The sequence below is a fragment of the Macaca nemestrina genome, chromosome 7 (genome assembly GCF_043159975.1).
Source record: "Macaca nemestrina isolate mMacNem1 chromosome 7, mMacNem.hap1, whole genome shotgun sequence".
In the NCBI taxonomy this organism is placed as follows: domain Eukaryota; kingdom Metazoa; phylum Chordata; class Mammalia; order Primates; family Cercopithecidae; genus Macaca; species Macaca nemestrina.
This window is the reverse complement of record NC_092131.1, coordinates 140347587-140373873: the sequence shown is the minus strand read 5'-3', so window position 1 is coordinate 140373873 and position 26287 is coordinate 140347587. Positions and strand designations below refer to the sequence as shown.

Genomic DNA, 26287 nt, shown 5'->3' with positions numbered 1-26287 from the left:
ATGATGCTCTGAAACTTTAAGGCATTTGCTCACAAACTCACAGAAGTGATCCAGGCAGATGTTCAGGGCTCTACCCACCATATAAGCCTAATTCAGGGGAGGTTTGCAGTTCTGGGGCCCAATAGGTTTCACACAACAGTCAGTTTGCATTGGTTGGTAGTAACTGTGCTGTGTTGAGAGGATTCTGAGGCTGTTTGGACTCAAGAGAAAGGAGTATCTTAACTAGCAATGTCTGGCAAGACATAGAATTGAGGAGCAACACCATGCCTCCTACAGATTTTCTGCCTTGGCACAGTGTTTGAGATCATGGGCTTTGGAGGGATGAAGGCCTTAGTCAGCACCTGACTCGGTCTCCCCACTCAACCTTCTGAGTCTTGGTTTCCTCATCTGCTATCAAAGGCCATAATATTAACTTCCCCACAGAATTGTTTCTTTTTGTTCTCAACCCAAACTTATTTTCACATGAAAAGAAGCACCACCCTTATCTAAAAGGACAAATCGTGCAGAGAAATCTATGAACAGCATCCATTCTAGACTTTACAATTCAATCAATAAAAGTAGCAAAGTACAGGAGGGGATGAGCTGGGCTTCGAGTTAGGAATGCTGGCATCTGTCCCAGTTTTCCCTTCATAATTTGTTCTAGGGCTATGGAGATGCCCGTAAAGGACTCTCATTCCTATTGCAAGACAAAGAGAATGCAATCCAATGCAATGTTTCAATCATGGAGTCTTTATTGGACACAGGCTGGCATGAGTTGACGGTACTTGAAAATCAGCAAGGTACTTTCCAAAATAATATATAAGCCTTTCTTAAAAGTAGGTCCTGTTTGTCAGTCTTGATGAGTTCTGTCTGACCTATGTAATCATCGGCACATGAGTTCGTTTTTTAAATAACGGTTTCTTAATCTAGAAAATGAGATTGTTGGAACATAAGTTTTTTAAAAACAGTAATTCTCGTACTGGGAAAAGGAGTATGAGAACTATGTTTGTCAATTCCCTAACTTTCTTGGTGTTATATTGTCTTTGTAGTAATGAAAATAATAGTAATAATATCATAATTTAATATCTTTTTGAACCCTTTAGAATCAATTTATTTTTCTCTTCTTATCTTTCTGGTGGCTTTGATTACCTCTCTTACTTTTTAAAATTTGTGTAACACGTCTATTTTTGTAAGCATTCGTTTTCCTTGCAGAATGCAGCGCGTGAGCATTACTTGCATGCTTTGTTCATGATAATAACTGAGATAGGCCAGAAAACCTCCCATCCTGAAATATATCCTCCTCACGCATGAAACTCCATGTTTCTAATAGTGGAATCCGTCCCTCTGACTTGTGTTGTCTTTGCAGCTACAAATGCTCATGGGAGGAACAACAGCTTCAGTCCCTAAACCTTGGTGCAGCTGAGTTTATTAGAGATTTTCCAGAACTTAATAAGAGCCTGTGACAGTACTAAGACCCTGGGGATGGTGAGAAGGAGGCTGGAACCAGGAGGCTGCTGCGTTTTACAGGATACTGGAGCGCAGGTCTCAATCAAAGGCTAGAGTTCAGAAAGGCATGCCTCTCAGATCCATCTACCTTTAAGCATTTTTTTTTTATTAATAATTGGATATTGACCATTAAAACCATCACATGTATAGGAGTTTGTTGTCTAAAATTTGTATTATAGATACAATTGAAATGTTTAGCAATCTTTATAAGTAAGAAAATCATTACTACTTGGGTCAGAAGCAGTGCAAGTCAAGTTTAGGTCTATGGCTTTTGTTCCTGATCAGTAATATATAGATGATTTGCATTCTCTTACCCTCTCTAAATCTGGAAAGATACACTTCATAGTGTCTCTAATCTCACACATTTTAACTTGCACTTTTAATTGTTGAAAATGTCATTCTGAAATCCAACAATGAATGAATGAATGTGTATATACTCATCATATACGTGTACACATGCACAAATAAAACCTGTATCTCAGAGCCCACATATCTTGTTTAAGCTGCTCTTTCAGGAAGATTTATGACACTCTGCTTTACAAAGAAAGTTTAAAAGAGAGAAAGAAAACGAAATGAAACAGTGACTGTTCCCTAGTGCAATTACTCTGTCAAATACTCCCCTAGGGAAAGGAATTTGCTCTTATTGTGAAATAAATTAATATAGAAACCAGACTCCTGAGGTAACTTTTCTTTATCCCCAGGCAGTATTTTCCCACTACTGCTCTCAAAATTCACTTTTGGTGATACACATATGGGAGGTTGGAAATAGCTAGAAATTATACGTTTGAATTTTAAATATATTCCCATTTCCATAAATGTTAGCAGCTCCCCAAATTATCAGGGAGTACACAATTGTTTAGAGATCTCCTGCCTCAGAAATCAATTGCTTGTTCTCTTCACCCTTGGTGGGGGGTGGAGGAGGAGAGGGAGCACTTTCTCTTACCATCTTTTCAATCCCACAAATCAGAATTTCTTTCCCAGAAGCTGTCGCTTGCCCAGAAAATGTGGAATGACAAGGACCATTGGGCTGCAAGAAGAGTGTAGACACGCCCAAGCTTAGTTAGTCCTTTTCCCAAAATCCACAACTCAGCATTCACTGGGAACCTTCACTCCCCACATGCCAGCTCAAGCCCTTAGTGATTCCTAATTAGGCGTTCACTGCTCAATTAGTGCCCCATTAGCCTTGTACCATGTTAACTTCAAACCACTGGTCACGTTTCTCTTCACTTCAGCCATATTATGAATGGATAGAACTTACAATCAATCATGGAAACCCTTGCCAGCTGAAATTCACTCTAATCTTAAAACAACATAAGAGCAGTATATGTAAAATCAGTGAGGGACTGTCTTAACCAAACTACAGAGCAAAGCAGGGCCTTTTAGGAGGTGGCTATTCAAGGGGGAAAAATCTGGAATATATAGTGCAAATAAATATCAGGCACATGGAAATGAAGATAATGACTAAATGCTCCATGCTGACCTTTATGATTTGAGAGTCTGTGCCTTCCCTTTTGACGTCATGGAAGCCTTACTGAAGAACAGGTAGAAACCTCTTTTTGTTGCTTCCTAGGGACAGACATTTCCATCTCTAAGTTATTTCACTTAGAAACAACTAATATTTATTGAGCTCTTACTTTGTACCAGGCTTTAGTCTATGGGCTTTATATATTTTAACTTGTTTAATTCACACTGTGCTGAAAGTTATCTTTCCTATCTCCATTCAATAGGAAAGAAAACTGAGGCTTAAAGACCATAGATACCACCACACAGAGTAGAAAGCAAGAAGACCCTGAAGACGAGAGGTTCTACGTCCTATGCTACATTGTCTACTAGAAGGATTTTAAAATGCCAACAGGTTTAATAACAATAAGTATCTTATCTATCATTTATTAAGCGTCTACTACAGTATGTTCTTTTGCGCGCACACGCGCGTGTGTGTGTGTGTAAGTATAGTGTGTCTGCACTCTTATTTTCCAAACGATGCTGGCTCTTACACACACAAATGAAATAATGTTGGCAGGATAATGAACTGATTAAGAGCACAAGCTGTGGAGTCAGACTCTCAGATCAAACCTCAGCTCCACCACGGCTAGCTGTGTGACCTTGCACAAATTACTTGAACTTTCTAAGCCTCATCTATAAAAATGAAGGCAATAATGGCAACTACTTGGTGGGGTGGTTGTGAGGATGAAAGGAAATAATCTCAGGGAAAGGCTTAGAATGGAGCCCAGTGCATAGTAAAAGTTAAATGAATACTGTAATTATTTTCCTCTGTTGACAGAGAAGAGATTTTTATAGTCAATAGGTAGGCTGGCCTGTATGACTCCTCCACTAAAAATATAACTGGTTACATTGTGGTTTCACACCAATAAGCACTAAGAGACGGGAGACTTTTCTTTTTTTATAGTGTTGATTTAGTTTGGCTTCGTTGGGCAGTTCAAAAAGCATATCTTTTGACCCATTCCCGGTATTCTCTGCAAATTGCATGGACTAAAGGAGACAAATCCAGTGAAGGGTGAGAAAGGGCTACAGAAACAGAAAGGAACGCAAAAAACATTGTCTAATTCTAAGAAATTATAAATTACTTTCACTAAAAGGAACATTAAGGCATCATATTCTATTAATTCTTATTATAAACAACACATTCTCAGCATACAGAATTTAGAAAACAGAGACAGGCACAAAAATTTTTTAAAAACTAAAAGAAGAAAAGAAAAATCAACCTCATAATCTTATCACTGTTGATTTTTTGAGGATAGATAATGAGTCAGGAAATACTGGCATGGACACACCAATGGAGAACAGAGGTGTCCCTTCTGATTGGCTGGAGCCAGCTACAACAATTCCCAAATACTCCCAGCATCACCCAAGGCTTGTGCACTCTTTGTATTCGTATGCGTTTGTTTGTGGAAACACATTCAATATATAGGTTCATTCAGATTTTAAAATTGCTTTTATCACTTATACAATGAACTTTTCCTGTCATTAGACATTCTTTAAGGGCATGATTTTAAAATCATCTACTGATAATGCAATCGAGTTGATATCATGATCTGTTGAGACATTCTATTAGTGTTCAATATTCATGTAGCTTCCAATTTTTGTTATCGTAAATATCTTTTGTACATAAACCTTTGAGTAGCTAATGTTATAATCTGAAGCACGTATTTACTTACATGCCAAAATAACATTTTAATTTTAGTACAAGCTGTTACTTCTACAAGTTCCTGGGTTATTTGGTATGTTTGTGGGGATTCTGCTACTAGGAATGAAATTCACACTTGCCTTACATATACCATTAAATGTAAATGAGTGTAAAAGTGTTCTATAAATGGTAAGTTTCTATACAGCTATGTCATTATGATTATTGATGATAGCATTAGTATCATCAACCACAGGTATTACAAACTCTCTGCTTTCTATCTTGACTTTTAGACTTGTAGGGCTTTTAAGTCCTAATAACAGACTTAACTAAATAACAGTAAAACTGAACTTGTCTGCCTGCAGATGAAGATATTGCATATCTTTTTCCTGATCCCCATTTGATGACCCCACCATTGCAAACCCCCACATTTTGGTGTAACAAGCACCTGGACACATCTCACTAAACATGTGGCCAGGTAAAAGCAAAAAGGAAAGTAAAATGGGCTGGGCATGGTGGCTCATGCCTGTAATCCCAGCACTTTGGGAGGCTGAGGCAGGTGGATTGCTTGAGCTCAGGAGTTCGAGACCAGCCTGGGAAACATGGTGAAACCCCATCTCCATAAAAAATTTGCCAGGCGTGGTGGCATGCACCTGTAGTCCCAGCTACTTGGGAGGCTGAAGTAGAGGGATCGCTTGAGCACAGAAGGTGGAGGTGGCAGTGAGCCAAGATCAGGCCACTGCACTCCAGCCTGGGTGACAGAGTGAAACTCGGTCTCACAAAGAAAGGGAAGTAAAAGGGACATCCATTGCTGGCTGTCCAGCACATATTCACCCTCCTTCTGGACAGAATACTGTTATTTTTTGTCCCATTATCACCCATGTGGCTTGAAGAGTGTTGGGGTGAGCTCCCTGAGGGCTTCAGCCACTCAGCCTGTGCCATCCCCAGCCACAGTGACTGGCTCAGGGGCATACAGCCCAGCGTCAGCCAGTGAGACCAGGGAGTTTCCAGGAAAGTGAAACTATTCCCTTTTTCAATAAAACTACCAGAAGAGACCATCACTTTTCCTCTAAATTTGTTGATGTGAACACCTGGAACTGTTGATGTCATCTTGGTACCAGAAGAGAGAAGCCTAGCTCCTTCTAGAAACTGTATTGTGGAATCTGAGGATGAAGCCAACACTACACAGGCCAAGCAGAGATAGCAGCAAACTAAGACAAGCTTTTCGTTCTAGAAAGATGGGCCGACTAAAGACATGCTCAAAATTTCCCTAAGTATCTAGAAATTCTGGGTATACATTATTTCTGTAATGAAAGTCTGAGCTCACACAGAAGGGTAAAGTGTGTGTGTGTGTGTGTGTGTATGCGCGCATGCACGCATGTGTGTGGAGAGAGCAAAAGAGAGAGAGAGGGAGAGAGACCAAGTCAGAAGTTAGCATGCTTACTCTTAATTCTATTAAATATACTAGGCTGAAGATGGTAGAGTGATTTAAAAAATAGGTAAAGATCCCAAAGGTGAGCTCAGATCTCCCCGGTGAAGCCACTTAGGAGATAATGATGCAGTTAATTAAGTGATTGCCATCACTATCTTTCTAAATGGTCAAGGAGAACCCTTAAGGAATGGGGAAGCCTGACTACCACTGCAGAGGGAATTGAAGATGGGTTTAGCAGAAGAGAAGGTAGATGGCAGAAATGGAAGGAAATCATTCCGAGGCCCTGAGAAGAAGAGATCGGCTTGGTTACCTAATAATGTCTACTATTTTTTAATGACAATGTTTAGTACTTTTAAGCAAGAGGATTTTATGCTGATTCTCATATTTATGCCTATAATCTTTGCCATATGTTAGTAAGACTGTCTGCACATAAGATGATCAATTATTTTCAGCAGCTTGTATCTTAAATGTTATGCTGGTCATCTTGATTATGAGCTTAAATACCAGGCTGGTGATGGATTCCCCTTTTTAACTTTTCTCTTTTAAAATGAGCAAAATTAGGAAATCGAAATACACCCCATATAGATTTTTCAATACTTAGTGAAAGTTAGTAATGACACAACTGTAGCCAGGCTGGCATTTAAACACATCATTTGCTGGCTTCATTCCAAAGTAATTTCTTGTCCCTTAAAAAATTTGGAACATATAAAAATTATATCAGCATCAATTTCTTTAATCATTTTTTGTTAAAATTTATTTTTCTCAATTTCAGTGCATTGGTATTATAACCTAGTATCTTTTTTAGTCTCATATTTCTTCATCAATATTCATTGAAAGTATCTGCTACTTCAATAAACCCAGACTAACTTTTTATTACATATTCATAAGTATTACTTTTAAAGGCTTTGAGCTACTTCCATCTTCAATGAAAATAATAATTTGTGCTTCATAGTAATGCAAGTGACTCCTCAGAGATGCACTAAAGTAATGAATCGGGATTGGAGGTCCTGCACTTCTCCATTCTGCTGAGGAATATCACATCGTCTTTGCTTTAATCAGCAGTCTTCTTGACTGATGGAGGTCCAAGAATTAAGACCAGAACTGATTACTTCAATCCAAAACAAGGTTTCTTAACACAACGCCTTGGCAAAACCTCAAGAATTGTGAAAACCTTCACTGGAACACAGGATTGGGGGTACAGGCAGGTAGATGCATGTTTCTGATGATAAAGTCCATAGTTCTTATCAGACTCTCAAAGGAGTTTTGAGCATAATGGTGATGGTGGTAGTGATGATGGTAGTAGTGACAAAGATAATAATTTTTAGCCTCCAGATTATGAAATTATATTTTGCCTGAATTATCTTCAGGAGGAGGCAGTTTGTAGGAGTTGATAATTGTTGAAGATATTAAATGAGTATGTGATGGTTCATATTTTCTATAATAAAAGGTTTTTAAGGATAAATAAATGTTGCTTGAGTCTGAGTGTACCCATTTTGGGGGCCTGTGATGCCCATTGAGTGTAATCTTCCAGTGCCAAATGGTGGGTCTCAATTAAGAAGGGAAAAGAAAAGAAAAAAAAAGAACTGCTACTAATGACATGATCAAACGCATTTTGCAATAGTTCTGGCCTATTGTGCAAAAAAGAGCCCAAAGGTGCCTCACACACAAATGACCTCATGATTTCTGTCTCTGCTCCAAACAGGAAGTATGCAGTCATGCAAGTCAGAGTCAGAGACCCTAGCACCAAAGGCAACCCACACCTGGCCTCTGGTTAAGCCATCTCTCTATAGTTTCCTTAGATACTCTAAGGCCAGGACCAAGCTGCCTGTCTGAAGGGCCACCAAGAAAATCTATAGCTTCCCTGTAGGATGTAGAATTTGGGGGCACCACCATCACCAACAACAAAAACCTATGTGGGAATTGGCCTGGGTGTGGCGTTTGCCTTGGTGTGTGACTTTTTGCACTACTTCTATTTGGCATTCCGGCATTGTCCCCATCCATCACCAGCCTCCCTCTCTCTGGGCTGGTTTCCTGTCTGAAGTCTTCACCATCTAGCTCATGTCCCTGGTTGGCCTTCATCTGGGCATTCATTTATTCACTCAGCAAATATCTACCAGCTCCCAGGAGGCCTGGACTAGAAGCTGTGCAGTCACAAAGAAAAGATCACAGCCCCTTGCTGCTAACAAGCTCATGTTCCAGGCTCTGGATACATGAATACAGGCATACCTTAGAGATATTGTGGATTGAGTTCCAGGCTGCTGTGATAAAGTAAATGTTGCAATAAAGCGAGTCACATGAATACTTTTATTTACCAGTGCATATAAAAGTCATATTTACACTAAAATAAAGCATTCTATTAAGAATGAAATAGCCTTATGTCTAAAAAAATTTGTACATACGCTAATTTTATATTTTATTGCTAAAAAATGCTAATGATTGGCTGGGCACGGTGGCTCACGCCTCTAACTCCAGCACTTTGAGAGGCCAAGGTGGGCGAATCACTTGAGCCCAGGAGTTTAAGACCAGCCTGAGCAACATAGCAAAACCCCATCTACAAAAAAAAAAAAAATCCAAAACTTAGCCAGGTGTGGTAGGGCGCATCTGTAGTCTTACCTGTTTGGGAGGCAGAGGTAGGAGGAACCGCTGAGGCTGGGAGGTTGAGGATACAGTAAGCTATGATTGTGCCACTGCATTCCAGGGTGACAAAGTAAGATCCTGTCTGAGAAATAAAATAAAATAATTTAAAAATAAAAAAATGCTAACAATCATCTAAGCCTTATCATCTTTTTGCTGGAGGAAGATCTTGGCTAGACGTTGATGGCTGCTTGCTGATCGAGGTGGCAGTTGCTGAAGGCTGGGATGGCTCTGGCAATTTTTAAAAATAACACAACAATTAAGGTTTTCTTTCACAACTAGCATATGATGCTGTTTGATAGCATTTTACCCACAGTAGAACTTCTTTCAAAATTGAAGTCCATCCTCTTAAACCCTGCCATTGCTCTATCAACTACGTTTATATAACATTCTAAATCCTTTGTTGTCATTCCAACAATGTTGACTACATCTTTACCAGAAATAGATTCTACTTTTTTCCTTCTCCATAAGAAACAATTCCCCATCTATTCAAATTTTATCATGTGGTTGCAGAAATTCAGTCACATCTTCAAGCTCCATTTCTAATTCTAGTTCTCTTGGTATTTCTACCACATCTGAAGTTACTTTCTCCACTGAAGTCTTGAACTCCCCAAAGTCATCCATGAAAACTGGAGTCAACTTATTTCAAACTTCTGCTAATATTGTTATTTTGACCTCCTCCCACGAATCAGAAATGTTCTTAATGGCATCTAGAATGGTGAATCCTTTCCAGAAGTTTCTCAATTTACTTTGTGCAGATCCATCAGAGGAATTACTATCTATGGCAGCTATAGCCTTATAAAATGTAATTCTTAAATAATAAGACTTGAAAGTCAAAATGCTTCAATGATGCATGGGCTACAAAATGTATGTTATGTTAGCAGGCATGAAAAAAAACATGAATATCCTTACGCATCTCCATCAGAGTTCTAGGGTTTTGGTGTATTGTTAATAAGCAGTAGTATTTCTAAAGGAATATTTTCTTCTAAGTGGTAGGTCTCGACAGTGGGCTTAAAATATTCAGCAGTTAAGGTTAGAAGCAGATGTGCTGTCATCCAGGCTTTGTTGTTTCATTTATAGAGCACAGGTAGAGTAGATGTAACATCATTCATAAGAGCCCTAGGATTTTCTGAATGGCAAATGAGCATTGGCTTCAACTTAAAGTCACCAGCTGCATTAGCCCCTAACAAGAGAGTCAGCCTGCCCTTTGAAGATTTGAAGCTAGGCATTGACTTCTTCTCTCTAGCTATGAAAGTCCTAGATGGCATCTTCTTCCAAAAAAAAAAAAGGCTGTTTTGCCTATATTGAAAATCTGTTGTTCAGTGTAGCCACCTTCCTCAAATATCTTAGCTGTACTTCTGGATAACTTGCAGCAGCTTCTCCATCAGCACTTGCTGCTCTACCTTGCACTTTGATGTTATGGAGACAAATTATTTCCTTAAACCTCTTGAACCAACCTATGCTAGCTTCAAACATTTCTTCTGCTTCCTCACCTCTCCCAGCCTTCGTGGAATTGAAAAGAGCTGGGCTGTGCTCTGGATTAGGCTTTGGCTTAAGAAAATGTTGGGGCTGGTTTGATCTTCTCTCCAAACCACCAAACTTTCTTCATATAAGCAATAAGGCTGCTTCACTTTCTCAGCATTAGTATGTTCATTGAAGTGGCTCTTTTAATTTCCTTCAAGAAATTTTTCTTCACATGCACAACTTTGCTAACTATTTTGTGCAAAAGGCCTAGCTTTTGGCCTGTCTCAGCTTTTGACATGCTTCCTCACTAAGCTGACTCATTTCTAGCTTTTAATTTAAAGTGAGAGACACACAACTCTTCCTTTCATTTGAACACTAAGAAGAGGTCATTGTAGGGATATTAATTGGCCTAATTTCAATATTGTTGTGTCTTAGGCGATAGTGAGGACTGAGGAAAGGGAGAGAGATGAGGGAATGGTAGACTGGTGGAGCACTCAGAATACCAACAATATTTATTAAGTATGCCAACCTATATAAGCATGGTTTATGGTGCCATAAAACAATTACAATAGTAATGTCCAAGATCACTAATCCCAGATCACCATAATAGATATAATAATAAAAAAATCTGAAATATTGCAAGAATTACCAAAACGTGACATAGAGACACAAAGTGAGCACAAGCCGTTGGAAAAATGGCACCGATAGACTTGCTCAGTGCAGGGTTGCCACAAAGCTTCAATGTATAAAAAACAGTATCTGCAAAGTGCAATAAAGCAAAGCATGATAAAATGAGATATGCCTGCATTTAGCTTGAAAATCACCAGACCAAGCCCTAAGAGAGCCCACTGCTTCTGCAAACACTGTTATAATACTTGCCTGAAATCTCAGGGTCCTCGCAGGGTAAGGAGATTCCGGTACCTCTGAGTTACACCCTTGGTTTGAGTCACACTCCTAAGTAGGTTCCTCAAAAACCAACATTCTTACCCTACCTTGAGAAATAGGCAATGTCCCCATAAAGGACCACTGTATGTTTCTGAAATATATCACTCATAAACAAATCCAAAGGCCTCAAAGTCATTACTCCAAAGGAATATAAAGTGGCAGGGAACTCTGCTCCCCACTCAATTTTACCTGCACTAAATTTCACCTGCACTAAATTCCTAGGATAACAAATCTCTCCCAGGAGCACATTTCCATAAAGGCGTGGCTCAAACTCCCCTAGTGGGATGTGGAGACAACATGTAGTTTAAGAAAACATATTCAATAATATGTTTTTAGGGTTGAAAAATGAAAAACACAAGCATTATTTTCATAGCATGAATGACTTGGCATAATGGTATTTTTTTTAACACCTACAAAGTGCCAGGCCCTATGCCTTGTGCCCTACATGTCTCATGTAATCCTCATGACAACTTGATGAAACATTCATTTCTACTTTTTGATAGATGAAAAACGGAGACTTCGAGAATTTCACAAGAGTAGTAGTACCAAAGCTCAGATCAGGCTTCTGACATTTATTCTATGTGCCTTAGAGGTATCTTGTGAAAATCATTTTTTTTCCCGGCAAAATTCTCTTAGGATGCTCAGATGAACTTTGAACATCAAGTTGAGCCTCTGGGATATTAGAAACCATCTGCCCACCATTACTTCACTTGTGACAGGTGGCAAGAGTTAGAGAAGAACACTAAGTAATATTTTTAAGAATTTGTAGATCCATTCCACATTTATTGAGCATCTACTATGTGTCAGAGGCTATTGGGATACTGAGTGGAAACACCACATTTGTCCCTCTCCACCTGCACTTGGAAATAAGCTGTCAGATGCCCTTGAAACACTAAAACTCCTACAGAATAACTGTGACACTAGCCACACTTGTCTTCCACGTCCTGTGTCTGCTCTGTGGTTTTTGCAACCTTTTTTCCTCAGAAACACAAAGCTCTCATGCTCTCTTCCTCTCCACACCTCAAAATCTACTTTAAGGAAAGATCACCATCAATCATTTACACATCAGTAGGAGTTTCTTTTCTGAAGGGCATCTCCCAGGGCTTTTAAAACTCACTTTCAATGGGAAAAATAGATTGGTTCCTTATGAAAGAAATTCCAAATATTCACAAGCGTGCTGAAATTATAACTTTGAAATAGTCAAGCACCTTCCCAGATTCATATTTCATCCATGGAGGGATTTGGTGGAAAGCAAATTTGAGAAATGGTAAAAGAAAAACCTATTATAACCCCAAACTCTATTATCTAGACCTCGCCTTTGTCATGTCTTCTTTATCTATTGGAAGAAGCTGCCTTGTTGCTTTTCTGAGCTCTCCAGCATGATCTTTGCAAGACCATTATTTTTAAAATTTCACCTGCACTAAATTCCTAGGACAGTGATTCGCTCCCAGGAGCACGTTTTCTTAAAGGAGTGGCTCAAACTCCCCTGGTGGGATGTGGAGACAACATGTAATTTAAGAAAATATATTCAATAATATGTTTTTATGGTTGAAAAAATGAAAAACACAGCCATTATTTTCATAGCATGGAAATAAACATCTAAAAATTGTCTTCACTGATGGAGATAAACAGAATATATTGATTTTAAGTAGAAATGGTGGTGGAGGTAAGGGTGAGACAACGAGTGTCTCAAAATCTTGGCAGTGAAGGAAGGGAGTTTTAGGTACGTCCAATAAAGCATGGGCTTTAAAACACTGGCCTGTTCTCTCCACAGTTTACGTGTCAAATTAGTGAATAAATAAATGGGTCTAAAATACATCATCCTCTTAGTACTTGCTATAGACTGAATGCTTGTATTCCTTCCTCCCCCCACAAAAATGTGTATACTGAAGCCCCAGCCCTCAATGAGACGGTATCTGGAGGTGGGACCTTTGAGAGGCAATGTGGCCATGAGGGTATAGGTCATGAATGGGGTTAGTGCCCTCATAACAAAAGACACAAGAGAGATGATCTCTCACTCTGCCATGTGAGGATACAAGAAGATAGGTGTCTACGAGACAGGAAAAAACCTCCATTGGAACCCGACCATGCTGGCACTCTGATATTGAACTTCTAGACTTCAGAATTGTGAGAAACAAACGCCTGTTGTTTAACCCACCCAGTCTATGGTTGTCGTTATACAGCAGTCTGAGCTAGCTAAGACAGTCATTTTTGTACATGCTTTACTACGCTCAGATCCCTTTAGTTAAACTTTCTGCAACTCCAGAGGAACTAGCCCTGGTGGAACTAATCACAGCTTAACCCTGAGTAATTGTTTTAGATCTTCCAGTATATTTCAGCTTCTGTGGTGGTCATTACCCCACATAAAGGAGAAAGATGGACTAGTGTGCCTGACTCCAAGATCCATAACCAGTGTGACCAGTAAAACCTACCACAATGAGTCAGAAGCCTTGAGGACTAACTTGAATCTTTATGACCCAGGTATCTTGGATCCATGCCAACAGCATACAAACTAGACTCCCTATGCAGCAAGGCAGCTTCTGGTGTGCTTTTTTGTTTGTTTCTGTTTTTGAGACAGACTCTCACTCTGTTGCCCAGGCTGGAGTGCAGTGGTGCCATCTTGGCTCACTGCAACCTCCATCTCCTGGGTTCAAGCGATTCTCCCACCTAAGCCTCCCAAGTAGCCAGGACTACAGATGCCATGCCCAGCTAAATCCTCTTCTTCTTCTTCTTCTTCTTCTTCTTCTTCTTCTTCTTCTTCTTCTTCTTCTTATTATTATTATTATTATTATTATTATTTTTAGGAACCTGCTACCCAGCCCTGTTACCCAGGCTTGTCTTAAACTCCTGATCTCAAGTGATCCACGTGCCGTGGCCTCCAAAAGTGCTGGGACTACAGGTATGAGCCACCACACCTGGCCCTCCAGCATGCATAATTTTATAGAAAATGTGAGTATCATTTCCATGTCACCTCTGCTTTAGTCTCCTCACACCGGTCCCTGATAAAATACCTCCACCAACAACCTAGCCAACAGCTCCCCGGCAGCAGTGATGCCAGGAATGAGCATTTAGTGACACCCAGGGGATCCAGGGGATCTATCACAAGAAGCTGGTGGGCCTCCTCCCCTAGCAGCTTCAGAGCAACACACCAGGAGAGCTGGAATCCATTCAAATGGGTGTGAATGGCTGGAGGGGTGCCCAAGAAAGCGCAATTTGTGCATTTTTCCTTCTGTCCTGTCGTTTTGTTTTGCTTTCCTGGAAATCTGAGGACAGAGAGTGCTACATGAATGGTGGGACCTGCAAACAGCCAGGCTGGCTGGCGACCACTTGTCTGGGCGGGGACTGATCAGTTATAGAGCAGAGAGGATGGGCCACAGCCAGGTACAGATGAGCCCCTCCCCTCCAGGGCAGGGCAAGTACAACAAGCCCAGAGAAAGCAGCAACATTTGGGGACTCAAGAAACTGATACTCAATGAAGAGAAGGGAAATCAACTTTTCCTTCAAATTTCACAAAAAGTTTGCCCCTCAAACTTGGTAGTGCATATCAATCTCCTAGGGAGAGTCCTAAAGCACAGATTCTGACTCAGTTGGTCTGGGTGGCGCCTGAGACGCTGCATTCCTAGAAAGCTCCCAGGTGAGGCTGCTGCTGCCAGTTACTGGATTTTATTTTGAGGCAAGATAGCACATGCAACGATTCAGATAGGAAGCCCTGAAGTGGGAGTTGGGGAGGAGAGGAGGGAGAGGAATAAGGTAAAAACCTACCTGATATTTTACACACTTGTATATTATTCAGTTTTTTCCATTGTGTTCTATCTTTGTAATTTAAAAATGGTCAAATACATAATCTAGTTCTCTTTGTTTTTTTAAGAAAAGAAAAAGGATCATCTCTGGGTTTTTGTCTGTTTGTTTGTTTTTCTTTTTCTTTTCACGAAGTCAGAATGTGCCCACACTGTGCCTCGGGGAATGACTAGGGAATTCTGGGCCAGTGCAATCTTACACCACACAGATGGGGCCTAGGAGGCTCTTTCTGAATAGAAGGGTGGTCACAGTAATGGTGAGATCTCTACTAGATCTGTGCTTCGCACACCAAGGAGTATGGTCGGTCACATACCAAGGGGGCCCAAAACCCTGGCTATTCGTAGGCTTGGGTGGGGAGTGGTTACCATGCATAATTTAATTGGTAAATAATTTAAAACATTATTTAAATCAAAACAAACTTGTAACAGAATCCAGACATTAAATACATTTTGCAGACAAGACAGGCACTTGAAATAATATTGCTCCTTGCCCCAATCTTCCCCATGGTATAAGAGCATCTTGGTAGAAAAATTGGAGAAATGTTGGCACGTGTAAACCACAGTGTGGCTGAAACTAATGATCTCACAGCTATCTCTGGGCATGCAAACAGAGAAACGGCCCCAGCAACGGGACCATTTCCCAGAACTAGAACATCCATTCGGTCATCACGGTGAGTTTCACTGTCCTGTCCCACCTAGAAGTCACTCCTCAGCTCTACAATCTAACGTTTTCACCCGAGCTAAACATCACTAAAAACTCGTCCCACAAATACAACATGTCTACACTTAAACTCATTTCAAAGATTCCTGGGCTCTACACCTCACCCCTTTCTAATTTGATCCTCTTTTCATGTTCTGTTGATATCCAGAGAAGTGTGACAAACCCTTCCCCAGCTTTTTCTCTCCTTTGCCCACAAGATCTGGTCTGCCAATCCTGCCATCTCCTATGATGCCAGCAATCTCCAATCTCCTCTCCCCACCTTATCTCATCCGGACTATTGCCGTGGCCTCCAAGCCAGTCTCCCTGTCCCAGGCTTTCCCCACCTCAGTATTCTCTCCATGTACTGGGGGGCCCTGGGGTGATCTTCCTAAAACATGAACCCAGACATGTCCTTTTCTGTTTAAGAGTTTTAGGTGACTCCCATGCCTTCTCTGCATCCTTCTTTCTGGATCAAAATGCCCAAACCAAACTTTATAAAAAGGCCTTTATAATGTGGTCATCACACTGCTGTTACAACCCCATCTCCTTGCCCAGTCCACACGTCCTCTTCTACCTTGTCCTTCTCTGACCACGCTGTGTCCCAGGGCCAGTACTTTGTACATAGCATTTCTTCTGCCTAGAATGATTCTTGCACCTTCTCCATCTGATGAAATCCCCTATACTCCAAAGCTCAGTTTAAATGTCACATACTTTATGAAATATCTACAGACCTCATGGCTAATCAAATCCTTCTGCCTCCTGGCTCCCACAGTACCTGCCTCGATTACTGCCCTTTGCCACAACATCATTGTTACTTGTTTATTGTGAGCCCTTCACAAACGAGGACCAGGTGTCATGCATTTTGATAGCCTCAGAGTCTAGCTCATAACAGCCCATTGATTGAGTTCATGAATGAATGAAAGGTTGCCTTTCTACCTAGTTTAATTCTGTTTAATTCTATGCATTCTGACCCAAGTAGGAGGAGCCTATTGACCCTACTTAAGGAGACACCTCGCGGCAGACCATTAACCATTTCTCCCTAGCTAAAAAACCACCCCATAGCCTAGGAGAATGCCGTAAGACATAACCTTGCACGGAGACATTGGCCCTGCTTTGCTGGATTTCTTACGTCAGTCCAGTTGATGATGCTAGTAGCTTCCAGCAGTGAGATGGGCATAGAGGGAGTGGATAACATTTCTGAGCAAGAATTCAAGATACAAAAGTTGAACGTCACCAATCTCGTTAAAATAAAGTTTTTGTAATTTTGAAATGTTATGAATGAATTCCCAGGACATGAATGTATAAAGAACTAGAAGTCTGAGTGAATGCGATTAGAACCGTCTGTGCTAGTACATATTAGGTTCCTAATACTTAGTAAAGACAATCCAGTGCCGGCTTGAATTGGGATATAAATGTTTCTGGTAGATGTCATATCTCCCTAGTCAAATTGTATTGTGAGTATAAACTATCTTTTTACCTAAACTGGGTTAACTTTCTGAGCTCAGTGTTGTCCTTTTAATATAGAAGAACTCCAATAAATACTTAATGATCAAGCCCTGGCTGTATACGTGCATGTCTATATATACTAAGTAATTTTTTTCTCTGATACTTTGCCTACAGCTTTCACTTAAAACATGGAAAGAGATGAACCAATCAGGTTTTGCAAACAAAATAGGAATATAGGTCTGTACCTGAACCTAAATGGGTTTTGCTTTTGGTCCTGCCAGAGGCAGGGGGATAGATTAGTTCACTCCTCCAGGGATTTTTCCAGCCCTGTGATTTCACTCCACATTTTCTTCCTATGAGAGTCACTGTAGTCGACTCTATAACCCTATACCGAAGCTTCACTGTGGATTGGAGCTGACATCTAGAAACCACACTGGTGAATCTTAAATATGTTAATATGGATAATTTAAACCTTATAAATAGCTTTTCATAATGTGTTTTTTGCCTGAGGGGGTCTTTTGGTTGGAGTGCTTTACAATCAGGCTTGAGTTTGCAACTTAAAAAGGAAAACAATATGAGAAGAGAAATTTTTATGTGGCTTTTTCTTTCTCTCATAAGCTCATGTTTATTGAAAGAGCTGGTGGTGAGTCAAGGGAAAATGGAGTTGTAAAGGAGGCATTCTGAGTTTGCTTAAGCTTGCTGTGGGTTCTTATTAAGTTGGTGTATCTTCACAATCAAAAGCTAATTATTCCAAGTACTTTTATCTGAGATTGGAAGCCTGCCTGGGCCACAGTGGTTCACCCTGAAGCTACAGTGATCAACAGGTAAACATTTGTCTGATGACCCCAAGAAAATGAATAAGCAACAAAAAGATATGTAACTTAATGCCCTATTCCTAACTTAGAAACAAAGAAATAAAAACATAAATCGGCCTTTAAGACCTAGTATAATGATTTCCACACTGCTTGTTACCTTGTTAAGTACATATCTTCATTATCTTCTAAAACAATTGTCTAAATTATAAAAGAGATTTTTTTATTCAGACTGTGTGCTTAGAAGTTTCTTTAGAGGTACAGAAGTTGCTGGAAAAATTTCAGCCCCAGTAGTCCTTCTACAAGATGCTTGCGGTGGTCAGCATCCTGGCAAGCCCTCTTGTACCAACTCAGGAGGGCGTCTGTCTTGACGCTACCTGGTAACGAATTCCAGAAGTTTGTAAAAGAAAATTTTGAGCAATTTATTTTATTTAAATTTGCAGTTCATTTCATGCTTATCAAAGAAATCAAGCAGCATAAGAACTTCATAAAACTAATTTCAAAATATGAACGGGGGGGCGGAAGAGCACTGTTTGAAATTGCAGGTTCTGGAGTTCAGATCATATTGACTTAACTCAAAACTACCATTTACAGAGGGTGTGGCTTCAAGCTTCTCTAAGTCTCAGCTTCCTTATCTGTAAAATGGGATCATAATAGTATCAGATTCATAGGGTGCTTGAAAGAATTAAGTGGGAAAAAGTAATCAACGTGTTTGAACATGGCAAACTCTAAGACATTTATTTATTATAAGTGTGTGAGATTTGTAGTTCCAGGATCTTAACCCTCCCTCGAACAAAGAAAATAGTATAGTGATCTCAACTTCCTAGCGAATCTACAAATTATGAAACAAGCCTCGATATACAAGAGTAGGATGAAAACAAATCACTGTATCTATTATTACTTCAAATATTGTAGGCTGGGCACGGTGGCTCACACCTGTAATCCCAGCACTTTGGGACGCCGAGGCAGGCTGATCACCCAAGATCAGGAGTTTGAGACCAGCCTGGCAACATGGTGAAACCCCGCCTCTACTAAAAATACAAAATTAGCTGGGCGTGGTGGTGGGCGCCTGTAATCCCAACTACTCAGGAGGTTGAGCTAGGAGAATCACTTGAACCCGGGAGGAGGAGGTTGCAGTGAGCAGAGATTGTGCCATTGTACTCCAGCCTGGGCAACAGAGTATCAAAAAATATATATATTTTTTAATAATAGATTGTTTTTCTAAATTCCATGCTTTTAACCAAAATGTGTTTGTGTGTAATTTTTTGCAGAAAAACTAGGTATAAAATGTGATTTTATCTATACACACAGTCACTATGAAAGGGACCCAAGGTCCCCTAGGAAGGTTCTTTTCCTCCTTGCTCCACTCCGAGGATGGGCGGGTAGGTGCACATCTGTGACATGACACGGTGAACAGGCACTAGACTGAAAGGCAAGAAACCAGGTCTGCTGTTACACAGTCTTGTGACCTTGGTTGAGTCACTTCACTTCTCTGGGCCTTGATTTCCTCCTACGTGAAATGATAAGACTAAAATTGATGGCTCTGTTGTCCCTGTCATCTCCCAAGTTTTATCCTTCTATCCACTAACAACAAAATACCTGTCGAATGAGTGTTCCAAATAACTGAATGTTCTGTTTACTTGACAAGTAACATAAGTACCATAAATGAATTACACATGTTCAAGAAAGAGATGTGCATCACCAGTGACTTGGTCTTAGAAATCAACTATTGATTTGATGACTCAGATAGCACTTCAGGATCTGGTAGTGCTAGAGGCTCATCATTAGAGACAGAAACTGTAAAACTCTATTCTAAATCACATCTGATTATTTGAGCATTGCTGTTGGGGCTAATGAGCTTGTGAACTTAAATTTGCTGTCCTATGTGTCTTTTCTTTCAATTTTTGAGCGTATACCTTTCAAGGTAGATGTGAAATGAAAATGCTTCAGTAGACGAGCTGTCAGCGTGTCAAGCACATAATTCTAGTTCTGATACTAACTAGTTCCATAACCAAGTAAACCACTTTGAATCTCCTTTTTCTACATATAAGATGGGAAAACTGTATCTGTCCTATCGCACAGAGTTGATGTGAGGATCAAAGTTATAACAGGTTGTAAAAAACTGAACGATAAAAACCACCGAACAAATACCATCAACTTATTCTTCTCTGTGAGAGAAATGAGATGATAGTCAATCCAAACAGGATTCAACATGCCAATTCTGTGAGGTGAAGAGGCCCGCCAAATGGCTGGAGTGTTGCCATTTTCCATTCGGATGTTCACTGCCCTGTTGACTCAGCCTAAGTCAATTTGAAGACATCCCATATGCCACACAGACGCTGCTCTCATTTAGATACTTAGGTTTTCATTACACACCAAACCTTGACCTGCTATTCAAAAAACAACTAGGAAGAGAGAGAGAGAGAGAGAAGAGAGAGAGAAAGAAGTCCATCTTTAAAACTTATATGCTTAACATTCAGGAAAAAAAAAATGGAAAGAGCTAAGCATTCTCCATCAGTTATCACCTATAAACAGTTATGTGTGTGTGTGTGTGTTTGGCAGATTCTGGATCATAATGTCATAGGGTCTCACTCATTTCACTACAAAGCTTGTTATAAGGACAGCTGAGTCCCTCCTTTCTAACTAGCCTGTTGCTACAAACTTTATTGCACGAGGACTTTACTTTCTCGATTTTCAACTGGAAGTGAGAAACAGTGTTTTGAGAACACGTTACACCCTCCACAAAAAGAGGACAAAAAGAGAACATACAGAAGGATTCTCCTCTAGTCCAGGAAGCCAAAATAAAATTATAAAGCAAAACACCAATGAAACAATGGCAGCAGTTGGAGAGGTCAATAGTATTTGACTAGGATTGGCCTGAAATCCACAAGAGGGTCTTCTTAGGGACATAGATTACTTTTCCTTTCTTAAGTTCATATCCAATTTTTGTGATTATTGTTAAACATTTAACTGAATTGATTCAATTGACTGGCTATACTTTGACAGCTCAAAATCCTTCCTAAGTACCAAGTTATTTAATTAACTCATTTTCAATTAGCACAGTCGCTTCTAGCCTAGTGTAAATTAAGTCTCCTCAGACTCAAGCAAAGGAGAGAAAGGAGGCCAATGGAACTGAGACTTCTGTTGTGCATCTCATTCTGTCAGAAGTTTCCAGTTCAGGTCAGACCCATAAAATAATGTATTTTTTTGTGTTTAAGTGTTAACTGACAGCCAGGTGCTAAAAGACAGCTGAATCAGCTCAGAAGAGAGGGAGGAAGAAAGAAGAAAGTTTGGTTTATAGGCTGAAGCAAGCAAGGGAAACAGAACCTGGTGAGAGTTATATATTGCTCAAGGCAGGCACAGGTGGATGGAACTGCAGGCCAGGTCAGAAAAAGAGAAAGATTTATGTTCTGTGCAAATAAAAGGGCAGAAGAAAAATCACCAATCCGGTTGGGTAGCACTGAACTGAAGGAAACAGCTGTTCATACAGTGAAGGAATGGTCAGGTAAGACAGGCTGGAAATAGTAATCAGAAGGCCATCTGCTGACCTGGGATGGCACGCCCTGGAGGCACGCAACAAATCCTGTCCTCCAGGAGGCCGAGCGAAGGGGCCATTACCGGCCAGGCAAGTAAATAGTGCCAGGACAAGGCATTAAAGTTACATGAGCCTCATGCAAGAAGTTGCCCAGTGAGTTTACTTCCGAATGTGAAGTCGAGTGGAAACACAGTGTTTTCTTATTTGAGGACTTGGCAAACCCACTCCACCCAGCCTCTCTGTGAAACAAGAATGCAGAGAGGTAGTTCATCAAATGTCAGTGCCTATTACCCATCACCTTATCCAGATACAGCGGCTCCACCCCTCCCAGCTGCCCGTGTGGGTGGCCACTGGACTCGCAGTCAGGGCAGCTGCTGGCCTGGGGATACTGCAGCCCAAGTGAGTAGAGAGTGAGTCGGGGTGGCCTTTGATCATGGAAGGCAGCCCACCGGCAATAGAATGGAGGAGCCAGAAGGGCCACCGGGAGGAAAGAGGAAACAAGTGTAGGAACTGGCAATGACCTTGCATTAAATGGACATCACACCCACTGAAATAAAGACCCACATGAGTGGGGCTTTGCTCTAAGGAAGCCGGCAGCTGAAGGGCCCTACCAATACTAATGAGCACCATTATATTCCTCATACGAACAAGCCAAATTTCAGACAAAAGGTAGGAGAGAGAAAAGATTTATGTCATAACACAAAATACAAAATATAAGACCAAATGTCACTACACAACTGATTGATAATTGGTGAGACAACAAAGGCAATCAGAAGAAAGCATGGACTGTCTAAAGTACTAAGATTAATAAGAGTGAGTGTTGCAACATTATTAGTTAGTGACCAAACTACAAAGCTGAAGTTGAATTTCTTGACCTCCTTCCCTTCTTTCCCTTGCCCTCATATTGCTATTTCCCTATGCTCATGGTGCTATAATTACACACACACACACACACACGTAAAAATACACACATACAGATGGAAAGAGTGAAAGTAGTAACATTTACTGAATCCATATTATATGCCAGGCAGACTTCTAAATCTTTTATAGGTTTTAATTCACTTAATCCTTAGAACATGCCCATGAGGTACATACAATTTCTATCCCCATTTCATAAATGAGGAAAATGAAAATGAGAGTTTATGCAAGGTAACACAGCCAATACATATGTGAGCTGAGATTGGAACCAGGCATTCTGGGTTCCAAACTAGCATCTTTGACCACAGCTCTCCTTCTTCATTTGAGAAACCAAAATCTCAGACCAGAAGCTTTGGTAAGAAAGAGGTGAGCTGTCCACACTGAGCTCCTCACAGTCAGCCTCTCTTCTTGTTCTCCACACTCCAGCCCTCCTGCCTCCTGCTGAGATATCATCCCCTCCTCTCTATCCATTCAGATCCTTCCTTTTCTCTATGGCCCAGCTCAAGATTCAGGAGCTTAGTTAGCTGCGTGCCAAACCCATTTTTTCTTCCTGGGCCCACGATGAGACTACATTTCCCAAACTCCCTTGCATTTAGGTGTGGCCATGTGACTCCCTTCTAGCCAAAGGAATGTGAATTGAAGTGACGAGTACCACTGCCAGGCCCACCTTACTGAAATCTGCATGCACTTGGAATCCTCCTTCTAGTCTGATGTAGCTAAGCAAGGAGACCTCAGAAGCCACGTGTTGAAGACAGTGAAACCATGTAATAGAAGGTCCTAATCCCTTATCCCTGCTTAGAGGAAGGCCACCCATTAATCAGAAACTCCTATCTGGGTCTCATGTAAGTAGGAAATAAAGTTCCACCCGTCACATCTGAGTCGTTTGATTGGAAGTTTGCTTACTACAACAGCCATCAATACCCTAATATGAACTTTTACAGATCCAGCTCTATAGTAGGTTCTGTTTGAGTAAGTTAGTCCCTGACCTTAAAAATTCACAGAAAAGAAGAGAGAGAAAGAGACAAGAATAACATAAAGAGAACGTGGGAATTTTGCAATAAAAGAATGTTTAAGATTCTTCTAATATTCTATGTGAACAGAGCTAAAAGCATGCAGTCAGGAAAAGTCATTAGAAACATGGTGACATCTGAGGAAGGGGTGGAGTTGGCTACTCTCTCCGATAAGCCTTTCCCAGTTATTCCATCTCAGCCCTGAATTTTCTCTGCTATATCTTGCTGACTTGTACCTTACTTTATATAATCTGGAGAAAACTGTATTAGAAAAGTCAATCGCAGTGTCTACCATGTTCACTATCCCTTTCCAGGGCCTTCTTCTTGCCCCTGTGCTAGGGGAAGATGCTCCAAGCTCTGCCTTGAGCACATCTTTTCTCCCAGTTAGACCAAAGGTGGTCCAATTTCCAGGTGGAGTAGAGTCATTCGGGATGGGCTGATACTACGCTCTGCCCAGTGGTAATTAACAAAGCCAATCAGATCCCCCAACTCTGGAAGTTGAATGAAAGAACCATGAAGAAATGAGCCTGTATGAGCAGGATGAAAAGAAGATGTAGGCAGAGAGCACCAGAGATGGAAGGTGTGCCACAGCCCAAGTGTGAAGGTCCTGCCCCTGAGGGGCATGACAGTCAGCTTCCTAGTGGCAAGCAGCAAATGAACTCTGGCTGATTGAAGCAGAAAGAAATTTGTTAAAAGGATAATGTCAAGCTCACAGAAGCCTTCTGTCTTAGTCAGTTCGAATGCTATAACAAAATAGTATAGACAGAGTGGCTTAAACAACAGACATTTATTTCTTGCAGCTCTAGAGGCTAGGAAGTCCAAAGTCAAGGTGCCAGCCAATTTGTTTTCTGGTGAGGGCCCACTTCCTGGCTTGCAAACAACTGACTTCTCACTGTGTTCTCACAATGGGAGTGAGGGTTAGGGTTAGAGAGTGGGCACTCTGGTCTCACTTCCTCTGCTTATAAGGGGACTAACCCCATTGTGGCAGCCCTATCCACCCATGACTTCATCTGAACCTATTTACCTTCCAAAGGCCCCACCTCCAAATACCATCATATTGGGGATTAGGGCTTCAACATATTAATTTTGGAGAGATACATTCAGGCTATAACACCCTTGAAAGGAAAGCTAGGCTCTGTGGCTCTGCTGCTAGTCGCCACACCCAAAATTACTCCATAGAGCTGTCCCACAAGAGCACCACCTCCTCTGCCATCAACCACTTAATGGAGGCCTGGTTCCATCAGCATCACTGCACTGGACACTGCCATGGTCATCTCCTATAGCACTTGCCACCCCCCACCTGCACCACAATCATTTCTGACAACATCTGATCCCCCTACGAGGACAGTGGGTCCATCTCCATATGTTTCTCAGTGCCTAGTCAGCAGTCTTGAGCATAGTGGTTAAATGAATCCATCAATATCTGACGAATAAATAAGAATTCCCATTTAATATAACAATGCCTAAAGTAACAAAGCTGCAATAATTGTAGCTACAATGCATTGGGTATTTACTAAACACCAGTCACTTCTTAAGTGTTTTACGTGCACTCTCCCACTGAATCTTTACAATAACCTTATTTTTATAATAAACTTCAGCTTTGCAATAATGCCATATGAGAAAGGCATTATTATTATCTCCACTTTACAGAAGCAGAAGCTTGGACTTAGAGAGATAAGTAACTTGTCCAAGTTCACTCACCAAGTAAGTTGTAGAAACAGGACCCAAGTTCTTGATTATGTCTCCAAAGTTATACTTTTAGATCATCTAAAATAGACACCCACCGCCCCACAGGCTCATGTTAAATGCCACCAAGATAAGAAAAAATTCCCATAGTTCATTTCTTCCCCTCCTCACTCTTCCCTCGTTTCAAAAAGTTAATAATGGAATGACACATGACATATCTGCCACAGATTATTGTTTCAGTTCATTCAGCTAATTTCAGAAAAGATGATGCTAATTATTGGAGATAATGAAAACTTGCTCTTCCAGTACAACCAAAGGGGAATAGTCCAATTGATTAACAGGGATTTCAATCCACGCATTCAATTTCTCTTGCTCGTTTTGTAATGGATGGGAAAAATTGGTTTGTAGATAGAGATTTTTGAGAGCTAAGTGTCTAAGACACTGAAGGGAGCCACCTCATTAAGTCCTAGGCCTGGTTAGGCAGGCTCTCAAAACCAGAGGCAAAGCCAACGGCAGGTAAACTCACTACAGGCATTATTTAATGAAAGTTTGCAGTTTATCAGAGAATTCTTCCTGAATCCTCAATTTTTTTCTTTCTCTTTTAACCATTCATTAGTCTTTTTAAAATGCAGCATTGAAACAGTTAAGAATAAATCTAGGATTTGCAGAACAGTAAGAATTTAATCATGGCAGCAAACTAAGCCCCAGAGACAATTTTAGTCTCAAAGTCAAAATATAGTGTATCTGACTCCGAGTAAATTGACTTTTCACAGAATACTCTAACATAATGCATAATAGTCATGCACTCCAAGAGGAGCTCCTGGGTATTGGTCCAGAGCCCACAACCAGCAGGAAGATCATAGTGTATGTTGAATAAAATTACCCATTCTAAAGGTCCTCAGCTATCTTGAATATTTTATTAAAAACCTTTCTGTGGTGGAGACCAACTGGGACCTCTTTCTCCTAGGAGCAAACTGTCAATGGTAGTACAATTGAAAACCAGACAAAGTCAAGCTTAATTAGATCTCCCCCCAACTCCAACCTCACATTTCTGGTATTTTCATTCCTGACCATAATCCTTGATAAATAACAATATAACGGGATTCATTTCCCCCAAACCTTTCCAAAAAAAGCAGCACAGTTGTGAGCAAGTGGAGAAAGAAAATTAAAATGTAGCAACAGATTTTACAACTCTATACAAAATAATAGCTGAATGTCACCAATAATGTAATCATAATAATGTAATCAGAAAACTCATAAGGATGCCTCAAGGGTGGCACT

General features: G+C 40.6%; 1 long non-coding RNA gene across 1 annotated transcript in view; it reads right to left on the bottom strand.

The window, feature by feature from the left end:
• Positions 1–26287, bottom strand: part of LOC139364461 (uncharacterized) — an 82793-nt gene that overhangs the window by 1942 nt on the left and 54564 nt on the right. The window contains exon 2 of the long non-coding RNA XR_011626464.1: positions 8673–8778. This is a non-coding gene — a long non-coding RNA (uncharacterized lncRNA). The remainder of the gene's footprint in view (positions 1–8672; positions 8779–26287) is intronic.